This window comes from Podarcis vaucheri (genome assembly GCF_965113315.1).
Source record: "Podarcis vaucheri genome assembly, chromosome: 12".
In the NCBI taxonomy this organism is placed as follows: Eukaryota; Metazoa; Chordata; class Lepidosauria; order Squamata; family Lacertidae; genus Podarcis; species Podarcis vaucheri.
In genome coordinates this window covers 44,865,727-44,886,934 of record NC_138750.1, presented here as the reverse complement: position 1 = coordinate 44,886,934, position 21,208 = coordinate 44,865,727, and the positions used below count along the sequence as shown (strand labels likewise).

Here is a 21,208-nt window from a genome sequence, read left to right as displayed (position 1 = left end):
TGGACCTTGTTTTACATGTTGAAATCTTCTAAGTTTCTGTTTTATTCAGTTTATATACTTATATGTTGCTGTGTTAGATTGTGATTTCGTTTTAATGGTATTTTGTTTGTTTACTGTTTCTAACCTGCTTACAGTGGCTAGGGCCCCAAACAGGGACCCAAACAGGAAGTCTCTGCAAATAGCAATGTAGACTCTTTGTCCTACTTCAACAAGTGGGGTTGGCAACCTAAGGTCCATGGGCCACAAGTGGCCCATGGGGGTCGTTTTACTGGCCCACGAGCCACCCCCAAACCGAGCCACCCACTCAGTGAGTCCCCACATGCTGCGCTAAACTGGTGCAGCGTGACATGGGGACTTGCTTCTGTGGCGCCAAAAATGCAGATGCTGGAAATCATGGGCATGGGCGCTCCGGTGTGCCCCTGTGTGTGCCCACGTGTGCCCACAGAGGGGACTCCGAGGCAGTGAACAGGCCCAGCAAAGCCGTACAGCCAGCAAAATGGGGAGGGAGGGACTGAACAGAAGAAAAGGAACAAAGCAAAGCTAGTGGAAGAGCCACCATTCTGCATAGATCCGGTCTGGAAATAACACCAAACTATGGTTGAGTGTTGTGTGCAAAACCTTGAGTCCAGGTGCTCCCTCATTACCTCTTCTACATGGTTTTTGTTTTGTCTGAAACTGTAGTTTCTATGAACTATGGTTTAGAGAAACATTCCAACTTCATAAACCATGTTTTGAAGTTGGCTTGCTTCCCTACGTCATGGTTAAGGCTAACCATGGTTGGTCAATGTCATAAAAATTAACCATGGTTCATTAAAAACCGGAGTGAAAAACTTTTAATCACCTCCCTGATGCTGCACCGTGGGAGGGGGAGAGCCCATAATCCTGACACTCATTGATAGAACAAGGTCATTGTATCTTACTGCAACGAAGAAAAGCACAATGTTCCTGGCACAACGGCCTAGTTTTCTCAACCCACCTGTCACATGTCAAACATCCTCCATGCACACAGACTGGAATTTCCCCTAGTGGTTCTCCATACCAGAAGTAGACTGGAATTATCTCCTAGTTTGCACCTTTTACTTCCAACTTCCCAGGCTGCTGAAAGGTGCCAATGGACCATTTCTCTGTGTGATCCTTGCCTACATATTGGCTATGCCATGCCCCAAGTGTCAAAACCAAGTATATGTGACCATACCTTTATTTAATGTGGTCTTTGAAAGTAAGTTTGAGACTCCTCTTTAAATCATATTGTTTATCCTCTCCCCCTTTCATCCTTTATACTTCCACCCCTAATCTTAATAAAGCTGCTTAATTTGGAGGGTTTGACCATAGGCAATCCAAGGATCTTTCACCCTTGTGCCAGATCACACTTTTATGCTATGCACTCTAAGGGGAAATTGGCTTGAGTTCAGTGGTGACTGGATAGTGAAGCTGAAAGTTGCCTCCTCTAACATATAAATTAACCTGCAACTCTTGAGTTCCTCTTGCTCAGGAGCTGGGGTAAGCTGAGATGCTGGGACAGTAAGCTGAGGTGTTGCAAGCTGGCTTTTCCTTCAACCACATGAATGAAAAACACTTTTTAATGTTCTTCCTGCCTGCAATCTTTCCATATGTTCGCATTAAAATTAAATTCAAAGTGTAACAAGAGAAAGGAGCCACACTGAGCAAACATGGACAGTTTACCACCTTCCCCACAGCACTCAGCCTTATAGTCCAGCTTTGATCAGTTAAATAAGGCTGCAATCCTATACTGTACTCACTTACGTGGGAGAATGATCCATTGAACTCAATGGGACTTCCTTTTGAGTTGATGTGTATAGCATTGCACTGTAAACCTTCAGCTGAGATTGGGGACTCAGCTATACAGCTGCAAATAAAGTAAGTGTGTGGTAAAGCTGACACTAGATGGCGACTGTGAGCTACGGCAAATTCAATGTATTTTTCAAAACTATTTTTTTCTAAATGCATTTTCACAGTTTTTTAATATGTGTGTAGATTCCACCTTGAATAAATACAGTTTACTGGAATTTGTTGGTTGATTTTAGTTCCTGGCAGAACCTCCAACATGCCATAGATGAAAACAGGGACACACGAGTAACAGCAATATTCTCCTACCTCACACCACTGCCCACAAATAATAATGCTTAAACTCTAGTAGCCTGTCCACTGGTTTAAAAGTCAAAAAGTGGTTTGCTCTTTAGGTTAAGCACAATAATAAACTGGGAATATGAAATAATCTTACAACGTATTACCAACAGCTCAAAATAAGCCTCACCAGCTGCAGTATTTAAAATGGCAAGCAACACATTGGACAGAACCCTAGAGTTGGAAGGGACCTCAAAGGTTCTCTAGTCTAACCCAGTGGTGATGCAGGAAGCTCACTATTACAGCATCCCTGATATGTTGCCATCCAGTCTCTGCTTAAAACCCTTAAAGAAAGAAAGCCCACCACTTTGTTTCACTGTTAAATAACTCATACCGTCAGGAAGCTCTTCCTAACGGTTAGTCAAAATCCAAGTTGCTAGTTTGGGTGCTACCTTCGGAAGAACAAATTTGCTCCATCATCAGTGTGAGAGCCCTTCAAACTATATCACCTCTCAATAGTCTGTTCTTGAGATGAAACATACCAAACTCTTTCAACCTTTCCTCACAGGACTTGCTCTCCACTGGACACAATCTTTCTTTAACCATCTGCACTGAATGTGCTTCTTCAATGTTCATTTGCAAACTAATGCCATGCATTTGCTCTAGGGACAAGATGCATCTACTACCCTGCTCTGAGTTTTAATTTCTAGAGAGTTTGCAGAGGGAGTGGAACTCTGAAGAATGGCAACTCAAGCAACTCACTGGCAACATTTTAATAAGGCATCTCCAAAGGACAAAAATAGAGACAAACTGATTTACCAGGTCACTGAAAATAGGCCCTGTCCCTGGTAAATAGAGACAGTTGGAGCATATATTATTCTTTCCAAAGATCTGACATGTGGAAACAAAATATGAAAATTTCCAATATCAAATAACAGAAGCTCAGAATTGTTTTTATTACATTACAGTTGAGCTATGAAGATACTATAAATGTGATACAAGTTACCCAAGAACATGGCTGTAAACACTGTGCTGCCTCTACTCCTGCCTGGTATTTTTGGCACCTCTGGGCGTACACACTGTACTCCTAGATTCACAGAAGACTTGATCCTCTTCTGCTCCGTACAAGGGCTGCCTTACAGGAAATTCTACACAATTATAGGAATGGGAAGTGTAGTCTTTCTGGAAAGAAGTGGGGGGGGCAGTGAGGTGGAGGGATGACCTATGACACAGGAAAGGGCATCAAGAATATTGGATCACATCCCTTACAAAGGAAATTCCTAAAGTTTTTGTTAATTTCATATATTATATGCTGCTTAATACCAAACTAGTCTTTAGCTTTGAGAAGGGATGAGCAATGTTTTCTATGCCTCGTTCAAAATTTATACTTGGTCACTCTGCAGGCTCAATCCTATGCATTCATTTATTTCCCCGCAATGCATTCTCTGCGTGGCTCTGCCCAGCTCACAGAAACAAAGATAAATAATAATAATAATAATAATAATAATAATAATAATAATAATAATAATAATAATAATAATTTATTCTTTATACCTCGCCCATCTGGCTGGGTTTCCCCAGCCACTCTGGGCGGCTTCCAACTGAATATTAAAAACAGTACAGCATCAGACATTAAAAACTTCCCTAAAGAGGGCTGCCTTCAGTTGTCTTTTAAAAGTAAAATAGTTGTTTATTGCTTTGACATCTGCTGGGAGGGCGTTCCACAGGGCAGGCGCCACTACCGAAAAGGCCCTCTGCCTGGTTCCCTGTAACCTTACTTCTCGTAATGAGGGAACCACCAGATGGCCCTCGGTGCTGGATCTCATAATTAACATAAATGACTTAAACGCAACAACATAAACAGTAACATGCAACACGAGAACTTTCCACAAACAAACAAAACCAATTGGCAACACAGGTATGCAATAGGTCACAGATCAATAATTGAGAACCCAGTTCCTCCCTCCCCAAAAACACATAATTTAAAGGACCTGGATGACAGAAAAGGTCATTTATAGCTGCAAGTGCTGCAAAGTGGGAGTGTCACGGTGGCAGAGGATTCACCCGGCTGCAGGCAAGGCATCCCTCCCCCAAAGTTCAGACATGGGGGTACAGTACTGGCAAGGCACAAGCATCTCACAAGCAGTGGGGTTTCCCCTGAAAGTCTATCTGTGTGTTGTACTGATGCATAGGGTGTCATGGCCCCAGCATCAAGTGATAACCAAGGCTTAGAGATGGAGGAGGAGAAGCTGGTTTTGAGTTTTGAGCTGCTGAACAGCTGGATGAGAAGCAGAAGTAGGTTTCTGTTTCCAAGGCTGTTGGTTGTGAGCCTGCAGACCCTGAACTAGGAGCCTCAAAGAGGCCTTTCACCAAGAAGAAGCCAAATGCCTCCCACTCCACAATGCCTGCTCAACAGTGTCAACCCACACAGAAGAATAAAAGCAGTCACCTTCAGGCCAGGGTGAGGTCCACACCACAGGCTGAGAGAGGGGCAATCTGGACAAAAAGACTTGTAAGGCTTCAGTCAACCTCTAGTGGTGTTGTGGTCCAGGGTCATGGGGTGGAGATGGTTGTTGAAGACCACTTATTCATTTGGGTCCCTGTCTCCAGTGTCCTACAATTGCCCAATCAGGGGAGATTCTTATCCCCATTATTCTTCAAAGCTAAGCATTTAGGAAAATGAAAAGCACAAGGTGCTTCAGTTATGAGAATGGTGTGCAAAATCTGTTATGTACAATGGAACATCATGGAAAACACAACTTGTCTGAAAGCAGATATTGGCTCACTTGGAAGCATTTGCCAATGCACGTGCACATAAAATAGTAGATCTAGCTGAAAGGCAATACATGGAGACCTGCATTCATTGTTGCAATACATCTCTTAATTATTTTAAAATTGTATAACTGTAAGATTACTGTATAACCTTAGAACAGACCTTTCCAAACTGTGTGTTGCAGCATGTTAATGTGGTGGCTGTAGTGTGTAGGTGTGTCACATGAATGCTCCCCACACTCCTCCGGGGGCTGGAAAGGGAATGGGTGGCTCATCGATTTGCTAGTAAAACTGAATTACTGCGCCCCAAAATGCTGCATGTCTAAAAAGTGTGTCACCAACAAGAAAAGCTTTGAATGCTCTGCCTTGGAAGGTTGTATAATCTTAGGAAGGGTGTGGCTGTGAGCATCATGAAGGTAGCCTGCACTTCTGAATTCGCCACTACACTAAGTAAGCTGTGCACTCGGAGCTATCCGAGGTGCTGAGAATCCTGCTGGGGATGGGCCGAGCATACGGGTTGTGTTCACACAACCAGATCTCAGCTTAATAAACTGGAACATGCACAAGCTTCATTCAGTTCTATGCAGTCCCTTTGCCCCTGCTTCAGTCCTCCCTTAACTCAAGCCAAGAAACAAAGCAGGAAGCAGCCTGTCACAGCTTCCCGTTGCTTCCAAACCAGGACTCCGTGGCTAGTGGTTTCCTAGCGAGTCAGAATACAAAGCCATGGTTGAAAGTTCTTGACATGTTTGAAAGCCATTATTCATAGTGTCCAGTTTGACTGCAGTAGGAAGCTCTGGTGAACCGAGAGCTAGAGTGGTGTGGTGGTTAGAGTTCTGGACCAGGACCTGGGAGACCAGGGTTCAAATCCCTACTTGGCCATGAAGCTCATTGGGTCACCTTGGGCCAGTCACTCCAGTGTTATGAAGTAGAGTGATTTGGGGGTATTATTGGAGCATGAAAATGCTACCCAGCATCCTGGCGAGAAAGGAGGAATGCCAATGAATTTTGAGCTCCCTTGCCTTGGACATTCACCCCACGCGCCTCCTTAATAGTCAGAATCCCCCACTTTTGCAGCCTTTGAATGTGGCTGAGGAAAAGCAGGCATTTTCACTCAGCTCTGTTAGGGAGCTGAATATAATAACCCTGTTCAATAAAACTTTTGAATTACTTGCACTTTCACAGTCTGAATGAGTAATCAAGGTTTGACCCACAGCACATGCACCCTCCTTCATCTGCAGGTTGGAAACACAAAGTTCTCACCCCAGGGGTAGGGAACCTATGGCCCTCCAAATGTTGCTGGACTACAACTCCCATCATCCCTGAGCATTGGCCATACTGCCTGGGGCTGACGGGAGTTGGAGTCTTACATCTGGAGGACCATAGCTCCCTCACCTACGAGCTAAGTGAACCCTAAACTAGTTGACAGACGCTTGTGGGAGGCCTGAATGGAAGAGGAAAGCAAGAACCATTGTTGTAATTATATTTGGCCATCCAAATTATATTTAACTCCCCTGCTAGGTTTCCCAAGACGAGGGTCAAGAAACACACAATTCAACAAACAATTTCAGAGAATATGTACAGATATTCAAACTAGCATCTTAGCTTGAAAACACCAGTAATCCCTCAAAACTGGAGCAGCCAGATTGTAAAGTAGCGATAGAATTAATTGTCCTAATACCAAAGCAAATGTGTGGGCTTTAAGCTGACCTCAAACAACAAAACAGCACAGTCAGATCATACGCAATCAAAATAAAAGCACGACTGTGTCCTACTGTGAGACAAGAAGGAGTTCCCTCCCCATGGCAGAAACTATTTGGAGTTTGTCGCAATATGGAGGGAAACAGGATACACCCACATACACACTCGAAGGGTATCTCCTGCTACAGCCCTCTTTTTGTCTGGAGAAGGAAAACCATCTGGTTCACAGAGATGTCCCTCCAGCCAAAGTTGCAATAGGAGAGCTCTCTGGCCAGCTGCTTCAAAAGTATCTCCACAGAAGGGGAGATGGCAGGAAGTGCACTTTGGAAAGGCTCCAGGGGTCTCAAAGCAGTTCCTCACCCTTGAAGAGATAATAATCCATCTTCCAAGGAGTTTCCTCTGAAGGATCTTTGCAGCTAAGGCAGCATACACACGATACACGTAAAGCATCATTTAAGTCCATCACCATCACTAAGAATCCTGGGAACCACAGTTTGCTAAGGGTGCCGGGAACGGTAGCTCTGTTTGGGGCAAACTACAATTCCCAGAATGATTTTGGGGTGGGTGGGATGTACTTTAAATGTATGGTGTGTATGTAGCTTAAGGCATTATTGATTTAAGGAAGGGTGTATCAGTTAATTTTACATTTGTTCATTCATAAGCATACAGTCAAACCTTGGTTGTTGAACGTAACCCATTCCGGAAGACCGTTCAACCTCCAAAACTTTTGACAACCAGAAACTGAAAGCAGAAGCCTCAGTACAACAGGGAAACTCAAAGCGGAAGCTGCGTAGCATGTTCGGCTTCCAAAAACCATTCGAAAACCGGAGCAGTTACTTCCGGGTTTTCAGCATTCAGGAGCCGAAGTGTTCCAAAATGGAGGTGTTTGGGAACTGATTTTTGAGTGTATCAAGGCTTGCTTCTGCATTCAGTATGTCTATCTGTCTGTCTGTCTGCCTGCCTGCCTGCTTCGAAATCTGAAAATAAGTGCATCTTTAGATATGCATTTGTAAAATGCATTTGTGTATGTTTATGAGCCAAGAGCTGTATTGCAAAATTCAGAGACGTACAAAAATCTGAAGGAAAGGTACATTCCAATCCACGCATCATTCCAGGAGGTGCAGATCAGGTCAGCATGCATCAGAATTCAAAAAGATAGAATTCCTCAAGCATGAAGCATCCTGATTCTTTTCAACTCCATCAGCTCAGATCACTGATTTTGGGGCAATCAGCTAGAGCCAGGAAATGCCAATCCCCTTCCTGATCCAAGTGTCTGTAATTTATTCTCCCATCTGAGTGCAAACCCCCCCCCCCATTTCAAGTAAACCCAATTCAAATGCTTTCCCATCTGATTCAAATCCTCTTTCAGAAGATTAAAAGACGGGACATCCAAAGAGGATACAATGCCCTCCACCTTAATGAGATTGATCTTCTCCAAGGAACCCCTGGGTAATTCATGCCATCCGACCAAATCACTTTTAATTTCAGAGAGCGCCTTCACCACCTTCCAAGCATTTCTGCCTTGCGAAATGAGGGGGTGGGGGTGGCGGAACTGTAGCCAATGCAATTGCTTAATTTTGAATAAGTTCAAGCCATGGATTATCTTTCCTGAGCCTGAATGCAAGAAGGGACCAATTAATTTTAAAATTAATTTTCAAAATTAAACAAGCTGCAGCATACATTCTGATTGTTCCTATTTACTGGAGATAGCCCCTATTTCCCAGTACTTGTTCTTGGTAAATCACTGCTCCCCCTATTTTATCCCTCTTCCCCTGCCCCCTTTTGGCAGCAGGGTTGGTGGGTATGCACTTTGTTAATATGTTGTTTGTGTGGGTTACTAATGCTATCTAGCCTTCTCCAGCTGCTGTTGAATGCTGATAGCTTGGTGTGGTGGTGAAGAGCGGTGGACTCGTAATCTGGTGAACTGGGTTCGCTTCCCCGCTCCTCCACATGCAGCTGCTGGGTGACCTTGGGCTAGTCACACTTCTTTGAAGTCTCTCAGCCTCACTCACCTCACAGAGTGTTTGTTGTGGGGGGGGGAAGGGAAAGGAGAATGTTAGCCACTTTGAGACTCCTTAGGGTAGTGAAAAAGAGGGATATCAAATCCAAACTCCTCCTCCTCCTCCTCCTCCTCCTCCTCCTCCTCCTCTTCTTCTTCTTCTTCTTCTTCGGGCCACAGGTGAGAGCTGAGTACAGGGTGGGGACAAAAGGTGGACAAACTACTTCTGAAGGAGAATGATACGTCCCCCACCAGAAGTACTATCTTAAAACCCCATACAGTTTCTACAAGCTTCTATAGTGTTACCTGAATGGGTGAAATCACAGCACAAGGACCTCCTTCAAATTGTCCTCATGCAGTAGGTTCTGATTCATTAAATGCAAACCCTAATAAGAGGAACTCTGCTGAATTGGGAGTTTTGTATGCATGTGTTCCAGTACTATGAAGTGTTACGAGAGACAGGACACAAACAGCAACAAAATATGTTATGCAGTGCATAGGCTTCATTGGGCAGCTGATGGTGGCCTTGAAAGGTCAAGAAGGTAGTTAATCTTTAGGCTATCCTCTAATTGCTTTCTGAATCAATGAGGGATAAACTTCTGCAATCTCTGTCCTATCAACCACTTTTCATTTGCTCTTTGCCTTCGTGTTAATATTTCAGAGTTCCATCTCTTTCAAGTGTTCAGGCACAGAGACTGGCCAGTGTTTAAAATCCATAAAATCGACATTCCATTTTCCATAACTTGATCAGCCCAAGGAAAAAAAAGCATCTTTAGTGGCTTCAAAAACACAACCAGCTTTTCATCAGGAGGGTGGAATGGCAGATTGCTCCATGAAAGGGGCCGAGTTTAAGATGGAAATGAACCAAATTTAGCAGTGGTATCAAAAGCAGGCATGATTGCTTCAACTCATTTTCTATTCAAATGCAAGCCAGGGGGGATATCAAAACCAAAGTTAACAAGAAACAATTTAATAGTGAATGAACAAAAAATGCTTGCAATAAATGTTTTTCAGAACCCTTCACTACGAGAAGTTTTTCTCCCAAGGCTAGTATTTGAATCTTATGTTCTTCCACGTTGTTTCACTAGACTAAATACAAGTGAAAATAACAGTGAAAAGTTAGGAACACCCCTAAAATATTTTTTGTTGGTATTATTACATGGATGAGAGAATGAAGAGCCATGGCAAGTTAAAAATAAATAATTAATTGATTGTCACATTTTCAAAACCAGAAATAGTTATTTTCATTTTGAGCACTGTTGATACTGTTTTCAAAGTGTTCGAGAAAATTAGTTTTACATGAGGATGAAGATCCATTGCTACAAACTTTATAGTAAGAGACTTTCAAAAGCCCCTTGAAATTAAAGCTCCCTGCATATCATTGCCCCTCAAGTACACAAAAAGAAAACATCTCACCCAAAAAGAGAGCAAAAGAAGGCACAGATTTGCATAGGATCATATGCCAACTTATATGTACCAATGCAAATTATCAGTGGAAATTATTACATATCTCACAAATACATATCTCACATCTGACCATTGTGAAGTCTGTGCCCCCCCTGAGAGATTAGAGATTATATTTGTTGAAATGAGGGTGAATTTGAATTTATTAATTTCGGTCACAGACCAGTTCCAGCTCACATACAATATCAGGGAAATCATAAAACACAATAGGGATACGTTTGAATTTGCAATTGGGTATAACAGGGACAATACAGATATAGCAGCAGTTAAAAATATATAAGTTAAATCTTAATCACTAAAATTTAACCTAAAATTTTCATTTAAGTCCTTAGTCATTATGGCAGCACAGTTTGTTCCCTAAGTTTTCAAATGAGAGTGGTAAAATCAGGTTTTTGAAACATGTGTAACCACTGCCCTACCTCTCTTCCTTGTCAACAACAACAAAAATAAACAGCTAAAGCAGTCTCCCAAATGCTTAGAACAGACTGGTTCCTAAATTTCAAAAGTGATCTGAACACAGAGAACAATGTACAGTGGTACCTCAGGTTACATATGCTTCAGGTTACAGACTCCGCTAACCCAGAAATAGTACCTCGGGTTAAGAACTTTGCTTCAGGATGAGAACAGAAATCGTGCAGCGGCGCAGCAGCAGCAGCAGCAGCAGCAGCGGGAGGCCCCATCAACTAAAGTGGTGCTTCAGGTTAAGAACAGTTTCAGGTTAAGAACAGACCTCCGGAATGAATTAAGTATGTAACCAGAGGTACCACTGTATTAGGAAACAAGGCTTTGCTACTGCTGTGGAGGTGATGCAACATTAGCCACAGCCAGTTCCCTTGTACAGAAAACAATGCCTTGGGTGTAAGTTGAAGATGGGTTCTGATTTCTGGCAGATGCATATAACTGCCATAACCTTCACAAAAAAAGCATAAGGGGTGCCACGATGCAGCGCAGAAGCATGCTGGTTTGGAGAAGGGCAAAATCCACAGCTACAGCTTGTCCACTTCTGAAATATTTGCGGTTGGAAATCCTGCAAACTGGACACTGATGCTGTAACTCCGTAGCACAACTTATCGCATACTTATCTCTCTTGCAATCCTCTTATTCATGCCCCTGGGCTCAAGAGATAACATTAAGTCAGACATAATTTTAAAAGGCTTACTAATACTTTTGTGCAATTGCACAGCCTTGGGGGTTTAGTCTCACCATAGAAACTGCAAACAATCCTTAATGACATACAGGCATAAAGTAACTGCCATGCCGGAAGGTTCCTCTGTGCAATTCACAAGGAAGCAAGAGAAAGGAAAGATTAAGGAGGATGACACCAGGCCCTCACCTCAGAAACCAATTCTGGCCCAGAAAAGCAAGGACAGCAGCTGAAGACCTCTGAATATGCCAAGATGGCTGTGGACAGTACAGTGTACAGAACAATTTGTGCCACTCCCCAGAGGAGGAAGAGATGTGTGGTTGTTGTCGGTGTCTTCCTACTGAGTGTGGGGAGGTAACAGAACCTCTGACCACAACCCCTTCCTTCTGATTCATGTGGGTACAAATGATACTGCCAGACACAGCCTTCAACATATAGTAAGGGACTATGAGACTCTTTGTGGGAAGCTGAAGGGCCTTGGGGCACAGGTGGCTTTTTCATCACTCCTTCCTGTTGAACCTCATGGACCAGAGAGAGAGAGGAAAATACTGGAGATAAACCACTGCCTGCACAGGTAGTGTCGTCCGAAAAGGCTTGGCTTTTGGACCATGGGCTTCACTTCCTTGAAGAAACACTTCTGATGAAGTGGAAGTACTGGAAACCTTGGGAGGAAGTCATCATGTCTTCTTGCGTTTCATGATACAGAGTCAAGAGAAAGCTGAGTGTAGTTGGAAATGCTCTGATTTCAAAAAGCTTAAGGAACTACTGGGTGAGATCCCGGGGTCGGTAATACTCAAAGAGAAGGGGGTCCAAAGGATGGGAGTTTCTTAAAGGTGAACTATTTGTTAAGTTGGGGGTGAACATATCAGACGACACAGTGATTCTTCAAATAGCTCTTTTTTATTCACAGGCCAGAACAGAACTGAACTGAAGGGTTCAGCCAGCCTGCTTATATAGAGCTCCACTACAACACAACGTAACTATCCAATCACTGAACGTCACTGTCAATTCCTTATTTGCATATGTGGACCTGAGTGAAAACTATCTACAGAATTCCCCTGCTGGCCCAGGGTGAGAACTTCAGTACATAACACTATTGAAGGCACAAAGGCAGACAATTCCCAACAAGAAAGGAAAGTGGGAGGCATATAAAGATGGACGAATATTCAAATATGCGCAATGGATGGGACAGGAGACTGAAGCTTATGTAATACTCCTTTATTTAGCAGAAGTGTGTGTGTGTGTGTGTGTGTGTGTGTGTGTGTGTGTGTAAAATCTCTCCGGTGTAAGATCTCATCTTTTTGTCTGACTCAACTTCCAGTTTACTGGAAAAGTCCTTCCCTGGAAGCCACTGAAAGGATATTCTCCTTGACTTACGTGTCCTTGGTCAAGTAGCACTTTGAAATGACAATGGCCACAGCGTTCCTGTCCAAAAGAGGTTTCCTGTCTGTGCTCTAGGCTGAGGGCCAGGCAAGATGTGACTTGTTAAACATATCTGTTGCACTTAACAAGCAAGGATTTTTGTTGTTGTTCCTGCTGCTGCTACTACTATTAATGAAAATCACATGGTAGATTTAATCCCATTGCCAGAGGACACCTTCAGAGGGAGGGATTCCTGCAGCAGGGGAGGAAAGACTACGTCTCCCCTTCTACATCTGTTGAGATCCTGGTAGTTTTCAGCCGCATCCACAATTAAAACTATTTGCATTTAAAAACAACAACAGCCTTGCATTTTCAATGCAAAAGACACATTTCCCTTACATCTAAGATGAAGTCACCCAAATTACATGTGGTTAAGCATAACCTCACTTCCTACTGTGGCATTGGCACTACTACAGGTGCCACATAACACCTGCTACGGATTTGTAAGAACTTGATTGTTTAGTGTGGCAGAGCCTACACTTTGGAACTCGCTGCCTATTGAGATCAGGCAGGTGCCTTCACTGTACTCCTTTTGGTGCCACCGAAAAACATTTCTGTTTAGACAAGCCTACCCAGAGGCTCAGAAAGTGGAGGCAATTTTAATCTGTTTCAGTGTTTTAATTTTTGTATAGATTAAAGTATCATTCTGAATTCTTCTTGTTTTTGCTATTTTATCTTTTGTAAACCCCTTTGAGTGTTGTTTTTAAAATCAAGCAGTTTATAATTTTCATGAAACATATAAATAGACACAAGACCAAAATAAAAATAAAAATGCATTTAACAGCTTAGCACTTGCTCCCCTCTACCACATTTTCCCACAGACTTCTAGCTGTGGGCTCAAGGTTCTGCTCCCCTTCCTCCATACACAAGGGGAAAGGATACGAGAGGCCGTGTGCTCCCAAAGTCTGCATACACAATTCTAAATCAGGGGTGGGCGGTTGTTTTCTGTCCCCCCCCCCGAGGGCCACATTACCTTGGGAGCAATCTGTTGGAAGCAGGGCTGGATTTGATGAGGCCCTAAGCTAGTGAAGGGGACGCGGGTGGCGCTGTGGGTAAAAGCCTCAGCGCCTAGGGCTTGCCGATCGAAAGGTCGGCGGTTCGAATCCCCGCGGCGGGGTGCGCTCCTGTTGTTCGGTCCCAGCGCCTGCCAACCTAGCAGTTCGAAAGCACCCCTGGGTGCAAGTAGATAAATAGGAACCGCTTTATAGCGGGAAGGTAAACAGTGTTTCCGTGTGCTGCGCTGGTGCTGGCTTGCCAGAGCAGCTTCGTCACGCTGGCCACATGACCCGGAAGTGTCTCCAGACAGCACTGGCCCCCGGCCTCTTAAGTGAGATGGGCACACAGCCCTAGAGCCTGTCAAGACTGGCCCTTACGGGCAGGGGTACCTTTACCTTTCTTTAAGCTAGTGAAAGTAATGGTGCCCTTTGTATGTCCAGCTGTCCTTTGTCAACAACAAATTGTCACAGCTTTTTTTGTGTTAAATCTATGCTATATGCTAATTTAATGTTTGAACTTCCAAAGGGCTGTTGAAATCAGGCCAACGTCCACAGGTTGCCCTCAACCCCTGCTCCAAAGCATGGCTTAGCAACATGTCCAGACTCCTCCAGCGTGTTGATAAAATGTCTTGTTTCCCATGGTATAATCTATATGATTTAGTATACAGTGGTACCTCGGGTTAAGTACTTAATTCATTCCGGAGGTCCGTTCTTAACCTGAAACTGTTCTTAACCTGACACACCACTTTAGCTAATGGGGCCTCCTGCTGCTGCTGCGCCGCCGGAACACAATTTCTGTTCTCATCCTGAAGCAAAGTTCTTAACCTGAAGCACTATTTCTGGGTTAGCGGAGTCTGTAACCTGAAGCGTATGTAACCTGAGATACCACTGTACAGAGGATCTCCTTTTTCTTTTTTTAAAGAACATCTTAGTAGCATGTTTGGATTCTCTTATTCAGACAACCACCAGTTTTCATGCTTCGGCTACTATGATGCCTTCCCCTTCCTATTAACATACAGCTGATTTTTCTCCAGCTACTGCTGGTTCCAGAAACAAAGTCTCACTTCTTCCAGTAATTCTGGGGCCTTTTGCTCTGCTATCTGTTATCTTAAGTCTGCACACCTTCTGCCTTTGAAGTATTGCCAGCATTGACTTTTGTCTGGTGCACTTTTTGCTCACACATTTGTCAAAGGCTGAGAACAGAGTGACAGAGCGGAGTCAAACAGGCAGCCGCGCAAGAGACCCAGCGGAAGTGGGGGGAAGCGGTCCTGTTTCAAACCTGCTATGTGGCTAAGATGCAACGAAACCTCAAAGCAGAGAGCATGTGGCAGGGAGAGATGAGAAGAGGATCAAATGAACCAGAGCAGTAGCATCTTTCAATCATGTATGCCATGGAATAAGTGGAGGCGCGCTTTGACTTCCAAAATAAAAATATTTATATCTAGAATCTCAGCCTGTGCTAGCCTTCGTCAGGCATACAAGAGGGAGGGGAATGCTCTGTAGAACAGTCATGAGCCACCTTTTAAGGCTTCCAGAAATTTTGCTTCTGGACTTGGCTGTGGAAAATGGTCAAAGCAACTTTCCTTCAGTGGTGTGTTGTTGTTTTTTCAGATCTCGGAGCCAAGAGGAAACTGTAGGTGGAAACTGTACCACAGCATATCCTGCCCTCAACTTACTGCTTCTGGGATCACTGCAAGTATTAGCGTGTTGCCTAGCATTATTATAACTAGAGTTTCTAGCAAAACAGATCAGTCGGGTCCCCTTATTTTTTCCTCCTCCCACTGCCAGCATGAAATAAGACCAAAGGGCCACAGATTGCTCACACTTGCCCCAACACATGACTTTGGCCTAGAACTGGATCATATCATAGTGCTTTAAATGTACAGTGTGAATGTGGCCTGACACTACTCAGCTGCGGAAATAAGGGAGGAGAGCTCTAAGACCATAGAACTACGTGCAGGGCTGTCCCAAGACATTTTGCTGCCTGAGGCAAAGGACAAGATGGTGCCCTCCCATCCCACCCCTCCAAAAAAAATTGCACACACCAGAAGCCAACTGGACTGGCATTTGACCCTTATTGGTGATAGCACAGTGCCTCCCCCCCATTGTACCAAAATTGCCTAGAGGGTGCAGGGCAGTTCACATGACACAAAACGCTCTGCCCACTCCATGCCACCCATGGTGGGCATCTCACTCAGCTTATGGTAGGACCAGCCCTGAGTACATCTATTCACTTTTATGCTGAGAGCAAGACAGAAGAGAGATAACAACTCATGTTTCAGTTTTTATGGTCTGACTTGTACTCCTCCGCTGACAGAATAAAAGGATCTCTCATTCCAGGGCACTCATGTTACAAAGATGTCTGCGAGTGAGACATGAAGGCTGGCAACGTCAACCCCTCCATGTGGGAATCCCTTGCAGACGAATGCAGTGCCTGGAGACAGTTGGGCCATGTATACACAGCAGTGACCACAGGAGAAGAAGAAGAAGAGTTTGGATTTGATATCCCGCTTTTTCACTACCCGAAGGAGTCTCAAAGCGGCTAACATTCTCCTTTCCCTTCCTCCCCCACAACAAACACTCTGTGAGGTGAGTGGGGCTGAGAGACTTCAGAGAAGTGTGACTAGCCCAAGGTCACCCAGCAGCTGCATGTGGAGGAGCGGAGACGCGAACCCGGTTCACTAGACTACGAGTCTACCACTCTTAACCACTACACTACACTGGAATGAATGCTGGGAGGAGCGCAGAGAGAAGGAATGCCATGGTGTATCTGCAGCAGCACAACCAAAGACGCTTTCATCTGCCCCAGCTGCAACAAAACATGTCTCTCCGGCATTGGTCTCTACAGCCACAGCAGGCACTGCAAGCTTCCAACCCCCAAAGGTGTACTCCTCCATTGTTTCCCGAGACAGAGGGATGCCAACTACATGTCAAAATCTGCATTCAAAATCACCTTGGAATCCGTTCCTTGTGGGGAGCCCACAACCACTGATGTTGTGTCCTGGGATTGCCGGCTGCACTGGGTGTAAGGGCTTGAAGTTATTTCTGTAGTCAACTTCCTTTCATCTGTGGGGGGGACGGACTGGAGATTGAAAAGGCTTCTGAGAAAAGCTAATAAAAAATAATGACAGCAAATAGAACTTCTTTGCCCTTTGGAGAAGGATCATTATGTGATAACGCATCTGCTTTGCATACCGAAGTTTCCAGGTTCAATTCCCAAACTCTCTGGGTGGGGCTGGGAACAGACACTACCTGAGCCCTGGAGAACAGTCAGTATATATCTTTCTGAGCTTGATGGGCCATTGGTCTGATTCAGTATTAGGCAGCTTCCTATGTTTCTATTTCCTCATCAATCCACAGAAAAACTCTACGAGGTAGGTACAGTCATTATTAGTCCCTGTCAACAGGTGGGGTGGATGTCTAGGGGAGCTCAAGCCAACGAATATCAACTTACTCAAGGCCACCCATTCAGGCCTAACCTGAGCCAAGACTTGAGTAAGCTCATTCTCCTCTTCCTCTATCCAAATCACACTGCACAGGAGGAGACCACACAGACTGTCAACCCACCAAAGACTAGTCTGAAATTTCTTTGCTGCCAACGTCTCTTACGATTGCTAAATTTTTCAGCGGCGTAACCATTTTAGACTGTGGCAGGAAAACCAACAATAAGTCTTGGAGCACCTTACATGCTAAAAGATTTATTGCGGCATAAGCTTTTGTGGACTAAGGTCCATTTCATCAAACACATGAAGTGCTATTCCCAGGTACTAGTCTGAACCCAGGAATTATCTGCTGCAGGAGAAACCTAAAAGACAGAATGATACCCAAGAGAAGACAAAAGACTTTTCATATATGCAACGACGGCAGCGAGAATGCTACCAGCCCAGAGATGGAAGGAAGGAGAAGTACCAACAAAAGAAGAATGGCAGATGAAACTGATGGGGTATGTGGAGATGGTGAAACTGATGGGGAAGATCCAAAACCAGGAAGATCAAGTATTTTTTAAAAACTGGAGTAAATTTGTAATTTATTAAAAAGGCCACTGTAAACAGTTAAAATCTTTGGCAGGGGTGTAATGACATTGTAATGTGGAATTATTTATGATAATTATGGTTGTATAACAGATGGATAATGGTAAAAGATGCAGTAAATTTAATTTTAAGCATGGAATCCATGGAAGGAGGAAAGGGGGTCCGAAGGTTCAAAGGAACATTGTATTTTAATGTTTGAAATGGTTATGTTAAATATGTATAAAATTATTTTAAAAACCAATAAAAATATATATATATAAAAGACAGAATGATACACCACCACTTATCACTTATTGCTCCCCACTAAAACTCCTACCTCCTACAAACCTATCTTAAACAATGGCAGTTCCCTCTCATAGGCCTTGAAGGGCAGTAGATCTGTATTTATTTACACCCAGAGGACTTCAAGCAGAGGCTGAACAACCACTTATTTACGGTATTTTAGCTCTGCATTTCCACCACTGAGCAGACGGGCTGACTGCAAGGCTCCCCTCCAGATTCATGATCCTAAGAACTGGCATGTTGATTCACCTCAAACTTCATCCAGTCCAGCATTCTATTTCTAATACCTCACAGACAAATGTATTAGGAAAGCTCACAAACAGGACATGATGCAGTCACCTCTTTGAGGTGACACTGAGGTACAAGATTCTGGCTTTGGTATAAGACATGGATCGGAACATAGGAAACTGCTTTATACAAAGACTCTTGGTCTGTCTAGTTCAGTATTGTCTGCACCACTGGTCTTCAACTAGCGGGTCACAGCCTGATTCAAGGTGGGTCACAACAGGAAAACTACCACTATACAAATATATGGTAAAATGTTTTTTTTTAATGGGTCCTTAAGTGCATGTTTGGGTAAAAAGCAGGTCCTGGGTCTTAAAAGGTTGAAGATACCTGGTTTGCACTGACTGGCAGAGGTTCTCCAGGATTTCAGACACAAGTCTCTCCCAATTTTACCTGGCGATGACAGGAATCTTCTCTACCACCTAGACATAGATACACATCCTGCAAGATTCAGTCATTCTCATTTGGGTGTTATGTCCTTGGAGGCTGTTATTCTGAAGTACAGATCTTAGCCATGGCCACTGGGAAGCTGGTCTGGAAAGCTGAAAAGTCTATTTTCCTTTCCCCCCATCTCCCCTGACAAATATTTTTAAGTCCGAAGCATCTGAGAGACCTTCAGAGATGTATCAGATGAAGGCGGATTCCAAGACTACTAGAATAAGCTAGCTAGATCCTAGCCCGACAGAAGTTTGCTACTCATTATTAATAAAATCATAGTGGGTCCAAAATGTTCTTTCAAGATTCTGTTATTCCAGTTGTTTTTGCTTCTTGAAATCATTATTCTCTGAAATCCTACTTTAGGAGTATGACACAATTTATTTTTCTAAAGGCCTGCTTTCCAGACAAACAACTCTTAAGTGCTGATGAAATCCTGAGCACATGGCAGCTCCAGCCTTCCTTCCTTCCCTAATAAGGCTGTCCACACGAGTCAAAGCTGCATAACTGAAGTCATGGCTTTGGTGGACGGAATGCAGCACAAGAAGATACACATCTATATTTATAAATTTCAGAGATAACTGTGTTTACCCAACACTTAATCATTTGCACCAGATCTTACTAATAAACAAAGCCATTGGCTATTATCCTGATCCATGTGGTTTCAGTCAAGACCAAGGGCAATAAAGCCACAAACAAAATAAATTTTGTGCATGTCAGAAGGTATGTGTGTGCATGTACCGTACTTAAATGGATCTCTGCTTACCTTTGACAATGAACCTGTCTTTTTGGCATTCCTCATCCTTGGTTTGCTGCTCCAGAACTCAACTCCTGGCTGGACCAAATACTTCTGGCCACTTGGAGGGACAACCAGCCCCCCAACTCCTTGAAACTGGTGGCCTGGAGACTGGCCTTGGCTCTCCAGCTCCCATAACAGAATCCTCATTGACTTCCAGTATTTTCTGCCTTCCATTTCTAGATGTTTTCAGAATAAGAGTGCAAAGTGAATGAGGCAGGGAACTCTGGAAGTAAGCAACGGGAAGAAAGAGCTTCTAACTTCTCAGCCTTCAGAGCAGCCTGTCAACATCTCATCCAAAGAGCCTATCTTCCAGCCTGGACTGGAGAACCTGCTTCTTAGACCTCCAAAATAAGAGATCTTCCAGGCAAGTTGCATCCTCCCCCCTGCCAAACTAGATGTTCACGACTAGAATGATTAGCCTCTGTTCCACCAAGAAGCAACTAAGGAGGTTCCTGATTAAGATCAAGGCCATGGCATCACCCGGGGAGGGATAATGCTTCCCCACCATGTCACAGTCCTGATCTGATTGCCTCCCTGCAGCTGCCAGCATATGGGCACCATTTTTGTGATTGCCTTCCCAGCTTTGGGCTGACCACCTTGACCAACCTGGCCTTTCCCAGATGTTTTGGGTTACAGCTCCCACCAGCCCCAGCCAGCGTAGCCAAACGTGTGGAGCCGATAGGAGTTGTAGTCCAAAACTTCTGGAGGGTACCAGGTTGGCGAAAGCCAAGTTAAGACCAGTTGACACGGACAACAGAATGGGCTACCTTGAATTCCACTTAGATTTTCATGCTCTCAAAAAGCAGACGTGCATGTGTGAAAAGCTGGCTGATTTTGTTTTTACAGATCAAGTATTTATATTCATTCAAGTCTCTCAGATATATCTTAAAATGCACATTGGCTCTTTCTTTCTGGCCCTTTCCTACAACTGAGCAACCAGAAGAGATGTGGCTGTTTTAGTATATTTTCCTTTTTGGTTGAAGTGCAAATTATATTCCTGCAGCTGTGTCCTGGCCTGGTTTCAATTATTATATTTTCCATAATGCTCTCAACTCCTTCCCCGCTCATTTCAAGGAATCATAGGCTCCTCATAGGGTTGCCATATTTCAAAAAGTGAAAATCAGGACTGAAAACTTGTTGAGCTTTTTTCAGTTTTGGCCAAAGGTGTTGAACTTTTTTTGAAGAATCACAAAGAAATTGGATGTCTTGGAGCTATTTCTGAGGGAAATTGGCAAATACAACAAAATACAACACGGCTGACATACACCTGAATTCTCTCAGACATTTAGCCGATTTCCGCCTGTACACTGCTTGTGGCTGCAGCATTCCGTATATGTCCGGGAAATTCCGGAGTTGTGGCAACCCTAGCATATTAAATCACTCCAATCTTACAGTACAGTAACTAGATGCACTTAATATTACTCTAATTATTATTATTATTATTATTATTATTATTATTATTAATTTATTTATACTCCGCCCATCTGGCTGGGCTTCCCTAGCCACTCTGGGCGGCTTCCAAAAAATATTAAAATAGTGTAATACATCTACATTTTGTGATTTGCCTACTGCCATAGCCATAGTCCCAGCATTTTTACTGCATACGCCTCTCCTGCCGACCCAAACTATTTCCAACATTTTTCCAAAAATCACCCCACAAGTTGTTTAAGCCCTCTTTCAAATGGGTCCTGGTGATCAAAGCGAAGTCTGAAAGGAGCAAGCCTATGTCATTCTATTTGCAGACATTATGTTTTCCACATGGTAAACCAAGCTTTCAAAAACAAAGAATGCTGGTCT

At 43.7% G+C, this 21,208-nt stretch overlaps 2 long non-coding RNA genes across 2 annotated transcripts in view; both read left to right on the top strand.

Annotated features, from left to right (window-relative positions):
- The window catches only part of LOC309515731, a 606,047-nt gene that overhangs the window by 35,445 nt on the left and 549,394 nt on the right, over positions 1 to 21,208 (top strand). The gene's annotated exons all lie outside the window — the stretch shown is intronic.
- Positions 12,079 to 16,543, top strand: LOC309514797. Its single transcript, XR_014212212.1, has 3 exons — positions 12,079 to 12,233; positions 15,191 to 15,271; positions 15,920 to 16,543. It is a non-coding gene; the product is annotated as an uncharacterized lncRNA (long non-coding RNA).